The sequence below is a fragment of the Trematomus bernacchii genome, unplaced genomic scaffold, assembly GCF_902827165.1.
Source record: "Trematomus bernacchii unplaced genomic scaffold, fTreBer1.1, whole genome shotgun sequence".
Classification (NCBI taxonomy): domain Eukaryota; kingdom Metazoa; phylum Chordata; class Actinopteri; order Perciformes; family Nototheniidae; genus Trematomus; species Trematomus bernacchii.
Window position 1 is genome coordinate 13,889,369 of NW_022987828.1, and position 13,874 is coordinate 13,903,242.

A 13,874-nucleotide genomic window follows, 5' to 3' on the forward strand; every position below is an offset into this window, starting at 1 on the left:
ATGCTTCTGCAGCTGCAGGTGCACCTGATAGCCCTCCCCTCCCCCACTCTGACCAAGCTGTGACCTCTGCAACAAGAAAGAGGCAGGACAGAGCAGTATGAGGCTTATTCAGCTTAACTCTATGATATACAGTAATATATATATATATATATATATATATATATATATATATATATATATATATATATATATATATATATATATATATATACAGGGTTTGGAGGGTTACTTTGTAAATGTAGTTAGTTCCTGAATACTGAATACATGGCTCTGAAAGTAATCCGAATCCGAATAGTTACGTGTCTTAAAAAAGTAACGTATTCAGATTACTTTTAGAATACTTTTGGAATACTTTATTTTTCCATAACAGATGGGTATGTTTTGGTGAACAGGAGACACTTATTTTACTGTTGTAATGGCTTATCAAGAGCACAACTCAAACACAACATCTTTGTGTCATTCTGGACAGCTCCCTCTCATTTGCACCCCACATAAAAAAACATCACTCGGACTGCATTCTTCTCCAGACTTCGCCCTGTCTCAATCCAGCACTGAAGTCCTGGTTCATGCATTCGTCACATCCCATATTGACTATTGTAATACCATGCTCTCAGGCCTTCCCATCAAACTCCTCAATAAACTTCAAATCATTCATAACTCTGCTGCCCGGATCATCACCCGCACCAAGTCCTCTGACCACATCACCCCCATCCTCATCCGTCTGCATTGGCTACCTGTAAAATACTGGATAGACTTCAGTCACGTCACGCAGCTTTCCCCTGAGAGATTTCTACGGGGAGAAGCTCAGCTAAAATATTACATGTACAGCACTTTGGCCCGACCAAAAATCGCTTTTAAATGTGCTTTATAAATGTGCTTTATAAATAAACCTTGATTTGATTTGATTAAACGCTGCGGTGATTAAATGCAATGTTATGCTCCTAACCACTTCAAGCTTTATTTCTGAAACAGTATGGAGCTCAAACCTTTCTCTTTACCACAAGGGCATTACGTTACACATATTCTCTCCAGTAGCCTACAGCGTTAGCTCCATGGTTAGCTCTGAGTGTTAGCATGCTTGCTAATGTAAACACACAGCGTATTACTCCCAAAACACGCTGCGCATTGTTTCTGATACAGCACATAGCTTGACATGTTCTTTCTTAAGTGTTTACCGCTAGAACAGTGCCATTATATGTATTATATATAACAACTTTACTCTAAGCCTCCAGCAGACATCCTGCTGAATACACAGACACACAGCGCTGTGACTGTATACAGAGACGATAGGTTGGGTCGTGTCACGTGTGCCGGAGAATATAGGTTGGGACGTGTTACGTGTGCCGGAGATGATAGGTTGGGACGTGTCACGTCGGCCGGATGTCGCCAATGACGTTATAGGAGCGAAAATTCTGGATCTGCTTGTTAGCACCCTCCTTTTTTAGAGAGAGGTGTGGGTACGAAGGAAAAGAGAGAGGGTTTTGTTTACTGACACTTTGTGAGTTCCCTGACACACCGGGGACACATATTTATGTATAACAGACATCAAAAAGTGCATTTTGCATAGTATTGTAGGTCCCCTTTCAATTAATCATCATACTAAAGTATACTAAAGTAATGATAATGATAATGATAACTTTAGATAATGTCTAAAAGAATACTCTGTTACAGTAAAAGTCCTGCATTCAAAATGTTTCTCAAGTAAAAGTAGAAAAGTATTATCATCAAAATATAGTTAAAGCAGCAACAGTAAAAGTAGTCATTGTTCAGATTGTCCATTTCAGAATAATATATATGATATGTTTTATAATGATTGATCATGAAAGTGTTGTCAAAGGCTGGTATATATATATATTTATATTTGCTTATGACTGCTCACCTCACTGGTCCCCTGTGTACAACAAAAGGCTGTGGTACAATCTGATCAGAGCCCTCCTTACTGCAGTCTGTCATTATATGTGTTTATAATGTTTTAACACACCAAAGAAGAGGACTATTAGGTGTGAATGCAACCTTAGTTTCCTGAAAGAGTGAATACTTAGGACATAACACAGTATGGCTTATAATACTGTTTAATACACAAGGGAGGTATCAAGACTAGAAAGCAAAGACAGAATATGGTATGTAAATGCATGAAACAATGGGAATGGCTGTGAGGGATGCAGGAGGAGCAGGGCCATGCAGGGACAGCAGGACCAGGGACAGCATTGGGAGGCCTAAAGATGGGAGCCACATCCATACAGCAAGAAAGAAACACCAACCACTCACACAGACAGAGGGCAAAAGGGTTAGTAACAAAACAACATGGGAGAAGAGAAGAAGGTGAGGATTTAAGGAACTGAGAGAGACATCTTATTGTTTTCAACTTGATAAATAGTTACATTACAAGGCTCGATGTAGACAATGCTCCTTTTCATAAGTTTATCGCGATCTGTCCAAACATTCGGCCAAAAGGCTTCATATTTTCCACTGCCAAAACTCATAGCTCTGTTGCCACAATTATGAGTAACGTCAGGTGTGCAGTGGTGGGAAAAGTACTCAGATGTTGTACTTTAGTAAAAGTAGAAGTACTCAGATGTTGTACTTGAGTAAAAGTAGAAGGACTCAGATCTTGTACTTGAGTAAAAGTACTCAGATTTTCTACTTCTTCGTAAACTCTTTAAAGTAGCGACAGTAAAAGTAGTCATTGTGCAGATTGGTCCATTTCAGAATAATATATATGATATGTTTTATAATGATTGATCATTAAAGTGTTCTCAAAGCTGGTAAAGGTGCAGCTAGTTTTAATTACTTTGTATACTGCAGGGTAGCTTGTGAATTTACTCCAGGTGGAACTAAAGTCTGATTTAAGACTTGATTATATTTCCATTTACCTCTGAAATGCAGTGGGGTAGGAGTACAAATTATCATAACTGGAAATACCCAAGTAAAGTATAAGTACCTCAAAATTGTACATAAGTACAGTACTTGAGTAGATGTACTTAGTTACTTCCCACCTCTTGAGATGCTTCTCACAGCAAATATTGCTATATCTGATTTATTAACATGAATTTAGATTAATTAATCACAAAGCATATAATTCATTAGATTAATATTTGTAATTGCTTGACAGCCATAGTTTTAACATACTTCCAGAAAATAAACTAGAACAATATGTTCCAGCAATTATCTTATATTAAACTTTAATTTTTAAACTCAACATTTACCAATAATATATTTTACAGTAAGGTTAGGGGAAAAATACTATTGCGTATTTTATAATAAAGACTCCATTTTGTATAATAGCGGACATTTTAATTTTTAATAAACTTAAGCACATCACTACTATGCTTTGGGAGGCATATATCTTCTTAAATCTTCAGAAAATAATTAGTGATTAATAATTCTTAACTGATAATGCACAGTATGCAAGTATTTTATATCATGAATTGTGTTGATTTGTCATTTATATTTAATTTGTAACCTCTACATGGTTGACATGTAGCTGGTAACAGGCTTCTGTCAGGTCACCTGCAACTATATTTCCACCTCCTTCCTTACCCCTCCCTAGTTAAGCAATGTGACTGCAGTGACCAATCAATCAGAAAATGTGCAGTACAAGTAGATGCAGTACATGTGTGTGTCCTCTAGTTGGAGCCCAAGAGCACAGGAGAAAACGACCATTTCCATAGTTACTATTCTTGTTGGGACTTTTGCTGAAAATTACACAGCATGTTGTTCAGGCCTTCAGGGGAGTATTTCAGCATTGTTTTAGTGAGGACCACCCAAAAGGTCCTCACAACCAAAAATGTCCTCACAGAACGAGTTGTTTCTCAATAAGTGGTCCTCACAAGTATAGCAAACCAAACGCACACACACACACACACACACACACACACACACACACACACACACACACACACACACACACACACACACACACACACACACACGTTTGTTGTGTATGTGTAAATATCAGCCTCAAAAATCAACATCAGAACCTGGAGGTATATCAGCTCTGCTCCCCTGAATCTTTAAAGATAAGGAGGTGAAGAGAGTAAAACACAACGTTTGAAAAGGTATCATCTTGTCTTTGTTTCTACTACAGTACCTGTTCTTAATATCCCAAAAATGTATAATAGTGATATTTTTTATATCAGAAAATGGACTTGACATGCTTTTTTATGTGTTTTTCTTCTCAAATCTTTGTTAAGGCAAGCTCTTCTTCTAACAACTGTGCACATTTGAACTCCGTGCAAAAGACAGAGGCACTTTCATACATTATTAACCAATCAATGCTGTGACAAATTGGCAAATTTGGCAAAAAATCAATACATTTCATTAAGTGTGTGCACTTGTTAGGGAAAGGCATATGATCCATAATCTGAGGACTGCACTGGTCATAAAAAGTATATTTAAAAAAAAAAAAAAGTTAATTAGTAATCTGACTTTGTGACAAACAGGGCAAGATATTGACTTCAATGTTTTTTATATGTCATACTCAGACCATTATGTGATCAATTACAGACAATTATGACCAGGCATCTCCATGTCCAGAGAGAGAGTATTTCAGCCTCAGTGGGCAAACACAAATGTCCGTGGCACCATGGTCTGCTGTGGAAAGATACAGTAAGCGGACAGAATACAAGTAAAAGAGGTGTGTGTGGAGTGGGTGAATGTAAAGTATGACTAAAACTTAAAAGCCATATAACTATTAGGATATTCAAATGTTTAACTTGCAGTGTTTCATATAATTCAACTGTGTTGTCTTCCATATCTCATATCAAACACAAACAAAAGCCCCTTTCATTTGTTTTCCCATCATATTTCCAAATGATGGAGTAAAGACACCGCACAATATGGCAGCTTGCAGTTATATAGCCCCAAAAGCCCCAGAGAGATGCTACTGCTAGTTAGCGATTAGGGCACTCTCTCAAGGGGCCACTTGAAAATCAGTTAACTTTCCCCTCAGAGGCCCACGCTAGCTCCCATTAGCATTTAGCACAGCCATTAGTGTCAACACTTACTTTAGTGTTAGCACAGCCAACTGACAGTTAAAGGCCCCAGTGGGGCTATTTAGGGGGTCTCCAGACAGAAAGAGACTGACAGAGTGAACAACTACTGAAGCAGTTTGAGCATTAAAGCTGTATAGTGAGACACGTTCAAGTTAATGGCTCTTTAGCTAAATAACAAACACATTAGCACTGTCAACGAAGACGTGTTGACAGGCTGAAGGCTGCTCCACGTCTCTGTTGGGGCTTTTTGAGGAAACACTTAGGATCTAAGGGTTGATATAATGATACTTGTACTTATCATACCTCAGTATATTTTTGCATGTTTATCTCAGACTGTAAATCAAACAGAGGATAAAGTCCTGAAGTACTAGCTCAGAGGTATGATAACCCAAAGAGTCGACCACAGATCTCTTAAAACCTTTCATAAGGTCCCAAAAAGGTTCTGGTGAATCAAATTGTGAAAAATAGAGGCATGACCCTCCTTGTTTTAGAAAAATGCCTCACTAGAAAACATTTCCTTTCTAAACTAATTATGTTTTATGTTGAGGATACTTCTTTAACTACAGAATTATTTTTTAAAGCACTAAGTCGGGAGAAAATGGTGAAACCAATCCAAAGCAAGGAAATACTGAAACACACACACACACACACACACACACACACACAAAGTGTTTGGAGTGGAGCCAAGCGTATTCCCATATGACCATGTAGCCATTTACTACAGCCGTTTCACTCCCCGACCAACACACTAATCACATTAATCATCTATTTGTTTTAAAACATCATCAGGGACATTACCACACACACTTGCACACACATAAACAAGCACACACACACTTGTGCACTTTCATGTGTGCACTTGTGCCTTTGGAAGTACCCATGGTGCACTTCATGGGTACAAGAGGGAGGAGAGCCAAATTAACAACAATGCACTAATCACTTAGCTCTCTAATGTAAGCACACCCACAGCATTTGTGTGTGTGTGTGTGTGTGTGTGTGTGTGTGTGTGTGTGTGTGCATACATTCATGGTACACACAACTATGCATATAGACACACTGCGAGACAAAGTTAGTGTATAAAGGAAAAAGGCTCAGCTAGATCCATTGATACATATTGCACTGTACTGCGCACATGCTTCAAATGCTTTAGATTTGTTACCTAAGGATCTGTTATGTCAAGTGGGAATTCATTATTAGGACTGCAGGTGGGGATGTATGATTTTCTTTAAACACAAAGTTTAGTTTTATATAAAAGAATGACTTATTTTTAAAGAGAAATGAAGATTGCTAGCTATGATTAGAGTAGTCATGGCAACGTATAAAATACTTGTGCTACAAAAGGTATGAACAGCGTGACTCAAGCACTTTTCTTCAAACTTAAGAAAGGCCTTTTGAATGAATAAAAGCCTTAAAGCTAACAGGAGGAAGTATATTGTACGTTGGCGATAGGGCCTTCTGGTTGATAGCCCATTTCCAAACTGTTAATCACAACTCAATGATATTATATACTCCCTCTCTTTCTTTGTGTGTGTGTTACATGGTTGGAGGGGCCAGTGTATGCTGAGCTTAGGCACCATAGGGGACATTGCCAGGAGGGGCACATAGGGGTTGGGTGACTTAAATGGAGAAAAATCCAATAATTGTATCCGTCCAGAGGGAGGGCGAGCTTTTGGGGAGGGGAGAGACCTGTCATTACTCTTTCTCTTTTCTTTCTCTCTTTCATTCCATCCCCTAATTCTAGGGTGAGGGGGTAACCTAAGAAAGGGAGGGAGCGGGGTGGAGAGACATGAGGGGTTACGGGCTGAGCTTGCTGTTAAAGTATGTCCTTGTAATTAGCTGAGTATTAGCGGCAGTGACAATGCAAAAGCACTGGGCAGGGAAGCAACCTTTAACGCTCTACTCATTTCCTGAACTTAATCCCCACCGCTTGCTGGTAATAGTACACATGCCACACACACACACACACACACACACACACACACACACACACACACACACACACACACACACACACACACACACACACACACACACACACACACACACACACACACACACACACACACACACACACACACACACACACACACACACACACACACACACACACACACACACACACACACACACCATCACACCCCACACCACACACACACACACACACACACACACACACACCACACACACACACACACACACACACACACACACACCACACACACACACACACACACACACACCACCACACACACACACACACACACACACACCACACACACACACACACACACACACACACACACACACACACACACACACACGACTCCCTGAGCAAAGTTACACCCGACGGCTCACCTTCAATCCCTATTGTGCTGACAGTCACAATGGTGGTTTACTGCAGGGAATTTCAGCTTGCACTTGTGTTAGTATGCATGCACATAAACATCTATGTCTGCATCTGCACATTAGCTTCAAGTTGTGTTGAGATGAAGTGTGACGACTGTTTACTTCTCGAGTGTCGAGAAGCTTCCAGCACCCAACAAGACTGCAGGCAAGTCCCTGTTTCTTGTTTCCTCCAGTGAGCGGATGGAGGAGACAAGGCTACAGAAGCGAAAATCAATTACTTTCAATTAAGTCAACCGGCAACTCTTTCAATGTGCCCTCAAGCCACTCAAGTCTTGCTTACACTACCTCCAACCCCCACTCCTGCACCACAAAGTGACACACACTACAGGCACATGTGCATACACACTTGAAGAGCCAGATCCACTTACTGTGCGACTGTCTTTTTGTGTTTAGTGGTTAAATTATTGACTTAGAAACAATTATTGTGGCAATGGCTAAAAATGAAGCAATTCAGTCTGTCATTTTTATCCAACTCTTAAGAACAAACAAAAGAAGCAAACATCCTAATTGTGCTTTGTGCGACTCATTTGGCTTCTTTGAAATGTGTTAATCAAACACTCATTTTTATTTAAAAACCACACCATTTATTTAACATGCATGCTGACAGAAGAGGTTGAGGAATCATTAAGTGTGTGGTTGGGTTAGCCACATTTATTGACCATGTCGTTAACATTTAGCCTGTCTTGTAAAAACGAAAAATAGTGCAGCTCAAAAAGTGATACAAAACAGAATTAGGATACTCTTCATCATACCACAGCATGTTAACCTACAATGGCTGAGAGGCTGGGGTCATCTTTTTAAAACAAATCTGTAACTGCAAAACCTTTTTTGTCCTCCTGTAACTATGTGTTCAATCTCTCCTGAAACATGTTTCTTGGATATGCGTTGCACTACGAGTAAAACCTCAAGACACCAGATAAGGTTATTATGTCATTACAGTACAACTTTTTCATGTTTTCCATTCGTATGAACATTTAAATACCAATAATACGATGCATTTTGGAAAATAAAGGTCTTCTATCTGACAGTTCTTCTAGAAATAATACAAATTGTACCTAATAAAGGGTCCAGGACTGACTCGTCAAATCAGACGGTCAACCAAAAGAATACTTCTAAAGTAGTATTGGTTATTGTCAGAATGTATAATAACATGACTGGACTTTTTTCAGATTGTGAGGAAGTTTGTGTTTTGTTTCATATTGATTTCTGTTCCATTAGCTTGAATGAAAAACGTAAGAGACACCTGAGCTCAGATCACAGCACACCAGTAGAGAACCATTTCTATAGAGAGCACGTTATAAACAGCGCAGAGGGGGACCGCAAACCTTGTCATTGACACAACAGTCTGAGCATGTGTGTGTGTGTGTGTGTGTGTGTGTGTGTGTGTGTGTGTGTGTGTGTGTGTGTGTGTGTGTGTGTGTGTGTGTGTGTGTGTGTGTGTGTGCGCCTGCCAGCCCCGAGTCTAGCTCTATTGTCTAACAAGGTCTAATTAGCACCATGGCACAATGAATTAGCATAATTATGCAAACAGGGCTCCGCTAAAGGCTTGGCACAAGGGAAGACTACGGGGGGCACCTATTACAACACACACACACACACACACACATGCACGCGGTTAGAAGTGCATGCACACACACTCACAAACAGTTACTAAGAAAACTGAGACTCTGGTACAACACATTAAACACGCACACATGAATGTGACAGATCCACTGGATACAGAAAACACACACACACACCTGTCTAAGACTGCAACAGGAAGTGACAAGAACACAAGTCTGTTATGTAGAATGATCATTGGCTTATTGGGTAATTAAACATATTACTTATACTAGCATTTATTCCTTCAGCACGTAGTCTAGGCAAATTATAAATATCTCATTATCGTGATACGAGACTCCTCAAACATTTCAGAGATCGCAATATCCATACCTTTCTTTTTCTAGTTTCAAAGGCTGCATAACGGTAAATTGATGACATATTCTTAACCGAACAGACAGTGTTCTTTATTTGTCTTTAGCCACATAGCCCTTATATCCACATCACTAATGATTATTGATCAAAAATATCATGTGTGAATATTTTGTGAAAGCACTTATATTCAACTCTATAATAATGAGCTATTTAAAATCAGAAATATTGTGATATATATGATTTTTCTATACCACCCAGCCCTATTTTCATGTTGTAAACATCCTCCTGTTACAAACAGTCACATACCAGACTAAACTCCGGATGTGCACACAGAAATTACCAGCTAGAAACTTCCCCTCCCCTCCTAACACTCAAACATTCAGGGCTTAGCATTTACCAGTGAAGTCTATGGGAGATAATAGGGATGAGTGAGAGGCTGAAAGGAGAAGCCATTCAGACAATGACAGCTGTAGAGAAGAAGGCTTCATTAGGATGCTTGGCTCTTGATTAAACACACACAAAGACACACAAACACTAATACAAGAAAGGGGAAAGCATTTGTCTAAATGAGGCTGAGCTTAACTGCAGTGGAACATACTAAACACTATAACACGCAGAAAAAGTAAGTTGTTAGCGTGTGTGTGTCACGGTAACCTCTCCCTGCTAAATGAACCCAGCAAGTAACCCCACAGCCCAACAAGCCCCCTTACCAAAAGCCCTGCAATGTCAACAAGCTCTTCCTAAACCCTCTCAAACACACACACACACACACATGCACACACCTCCTCTGATGCATTCTTAGTCACCCAACCCCAAGGGCCTGTATTGTGTCCTTAAATCCTGATCCCTAGCAGGAAACAAGCACCCCTAAAACCCCAAACAACGGCCGCACAAAGCTCTCTTACAATTACAAGCCCCCGCCGTCAGCTAAAGGAAGGTCGGAAGTTCAGGGTTCAAATAGTTCAAAGTGATCAAGAACAGTCTGAAATAGGGCCAATTATTCATTGACAACAAATAACGAGTTACAAATGTAACTACACTGATTTTTGAATCACCACCAGAGGGGGGGCTTTGTACTTGAGTGTGAAACGAACCAAAGTCAACTGTCTGTTACTACCTGCGTGCTGTAAATTACCCAGGTACAAAACTCTTAACTTAGACTAACTTTTACGAGTTCACATTTTTAAAAAGAGAGATCGGATCAGAAGGGGTGTGAGCACCATCAGACCTGATGCAGATAAATGGGGGTTGCCCAAAAGAAACTAATAGAGAGAGAGCACCAACATCAGTAGCAGCATGAGGGCACATTTTTACACAAAAAGCCTTGATTGAAAGGAGCAACAAGATCATAATTATAATAAGAATAATGTCCTAACACCAAATTAACGTCATACAAACTAGGTCCAAATATATTTTTATATGCTTAGAGTACTAATTTATCAAAACAATTCAAAGTTTGAGTGACAGGTTTTTTAATAACAGAAGATAAAAAATGTTTACCACTTCAATTACTTCACACCTACAAATCAACCCAAAACGTTTTTATTTATATATATATAGTTTTTCTACATATACTACTGATTTAAAATATGGTCTCCCACTGTGAGTATGACATACAATATGATCAGAGTTTATATTGATAATGTTCTGATTTATAGATCCCCTTGGCATTAAAGCCTTCATTTAGTTTATCGATTGTATTGTTTTACTTTTAGTTATTTGTGCCCAATTAAGTATTTCTGTACGAATACAAGCACTGTGTTACAGTACAGCCTGATATACAATACGTAATGGGCTGTATTTTACACATTTTACATTCTACATTGAACCAAATGTATGTATTTTTGTTAGGACTTAAATCTTTTTTCAAAATAAATAAAAGGCACAATAGGCTTAGGCATAAGTGACATTAAATCCCAAATATTTAAAAGTCTTTTAATTGATATGATGTCATCTCTAACATACGCTCTCCATTTCCTAAAACATCTTCATTGAGACTCATTGGCCGCTCCTCTGGTCTTGCAATGAAACCATTGACTCCAGCTTATCGTCACCTTAAGAAACAACATATTGTTCACATATATGCACAGTGGTGGCACAAGCACAATAGCCGGCAGAGCGAGTCATGCTGAGAGGGGATAGCAATTTTAAGCTGAGTCCACACATTTTAGAGGCAGTGGGCTAATCCGGCCAGGCTTTTTAGCCCGCTATTCAGGAGGACAAGGACCCCTAGGATTTGGGCTTGTCCACACCTCAGGGTTAGGGGGGATTATCAAGATAACAGGAAAGGTGGAGAGGGTGGGATGGTGGGCAAAGTGAATATGTGTTCATTAGCAAGACTGTGTGGAAGTATGAGTGTGTGGCTCTATATCTTAGTGAGGGGTAAAGGTAAGTAGTTGTGTGTATGTTTGTGTATTTAGAGGGGTTTCTCCCTGACTCCCATCCCAAAAAATATACCCCAGAGCTCTGACAGGGTCACCTCTGGGCCTTTCAAAGCCTCCTCTCAACCAATCCTAATTGATCTCACGCATTACTAGTCCCAAACATGGAATGGAGAACAGGAGGGAGATGGCTGGCTCATTGTTCGACGAACGAGGTCCCGTTGCTAGTGGCTCTCCACACACACACACACACACACACACACACACACACACACACACACACACACACACACACACACACACACACACACACACACACACACACACACACACACACACACACACACACACACACACACACACACACACACACACACACACACACACACACACACACACACACACACACACACACACACACACACACACACACACACACACACACACACACACACACACCACAACACACACACACACACACACACACACACACCACACACACACACACACACACACACACACACACACACACACACACACACACACACACACACACACACACACACACACACACACACACACACACACACACACACCCACACACACACACACACACCACACACACACACACACACACCACACACACACCACACACACACACACACACACACACACACACACCATCTCCCCTTCTACCCCTTTTCTCCTCTCCCCACCTTTATGCTCTCATGTCCGGCTGTGCTAATCCACCGGCCAAGTCAGGAACTCAGTTACCCATCTGGCCAAGCACGACTCCAGCTGGGAGGAGAGAGGGATGGAGGGGGTGGAAGGAAGAAAGAGGAGAGAATGGTAAGAGGGGTGGAATGGGAAAGAGGGATGAAGGGTTATACTGTAAGTCATGAGAGGGGAAAAGAAATGAGGGAAGAGAGAAGTCACTATTAGAGGACGAAGAGGAAGAAAGACAGGGAAGGACAAATGCAAATCACAAACACAGTGAAGGTTGCTAGAGTGCCACAAGGCAAAAACATGATGACCTCTCCATTTTCTCTCTACAAAGGAAAAGGTATTGATCCTATTGTCTCCTTGAAGAGAATAGGGATTATCCGTTCTAGCAGGTTGGAATGAGAGCTGCCGCTGAGCTCTGTCATGACTTATATAGTCTGATCCCAGTGTGCAATGAAGTAGCCTCTGGCCATGACCTTCACCTCTGACCCCGAGTCCTATGGAGCCATCTGGCTGGTTAGCACTAACCCATGACCTTTGTCCTAACCCAACACATGCCTGTGAAGATGGACCTACACAGAGAAAAGTATTAAACAACTTCATAATATACATCATATCATCAAAGAAGCAGCTCTATCAATGCATATGCTGTTGTTTCCAATGATACTGAGCATTGTTTCAATATTTGATATGGCTGAGGTGTAATCAAAAGACACATTTTAATTAACTTGACTATAAAGATGTATTGTATGGCTTTGAATGCAACTTACAAATAAACACAACATGCATTCAGTTGCCACTTTATTAGGTCAACCTGGACAATCTAATGCAACAGCTCTGCCACAAATGATACCTTCATGAAGTGTATTAAGTTCAGTTGTTGTTCACATTTTCCAAAAGGTGGACATTAAATGACGTATGAATTATTGAGGATGTAGTTTGCAGTGGTGTTGTACTGCACAACATTATATTGAGAGTTCCTTGTTATTACTATCAATATACATAAGATAGGCAGAATATTACAAACCTATACCTCATGCTAAACATACAAATGTAACCTTTGAGTGTCAAAAAAAACTTTATAGGCATCACAAAAGTAAACTTCAGGTGAGAAACGTTGTATTGGATTTCAATAAATGATTTGGGTGAACATGTTTAAAGTAGCTACTGAGTGTATATAGTTAATACACATGCAATTAACTTGAAATGTGCATGCTTATAAGTCATTTTAAAGGAGTTTAATCTCATAAACAATCCGAATGTTTGTAGCTGACAGAACTGATTCACTCAGGTAAACAGCAGTCATGCATGTCTGATTGAAAAAGCTCTACAAAAGGATTGTAAAAATATAGCAATAAGCAATAACTGAATAGAGCAGAATACAACCCAACTCAACCAGAAGTTGAGCTAAATGCCTCAGAGAAACTTGACAGAATGAAGGTGAGGCCAAGGCTCT

At 40.0% G+C, this 13,874-nt stretch overlaps 1 protein-coding gene across 3 annotated transcripts in view; it reads right to left on the bottom strand.

Annotated features, from left to right (window-relative positions):
• The window catches only part of camkmt (calmodulin-lysine N-methyltransferase), a 115,479-nt gene that overhangs the window by 97,320 nt on the left and 4,285 nt on the right, over positions 1-13,874 (bottom strand). The window lies entirely within an intron of this gene.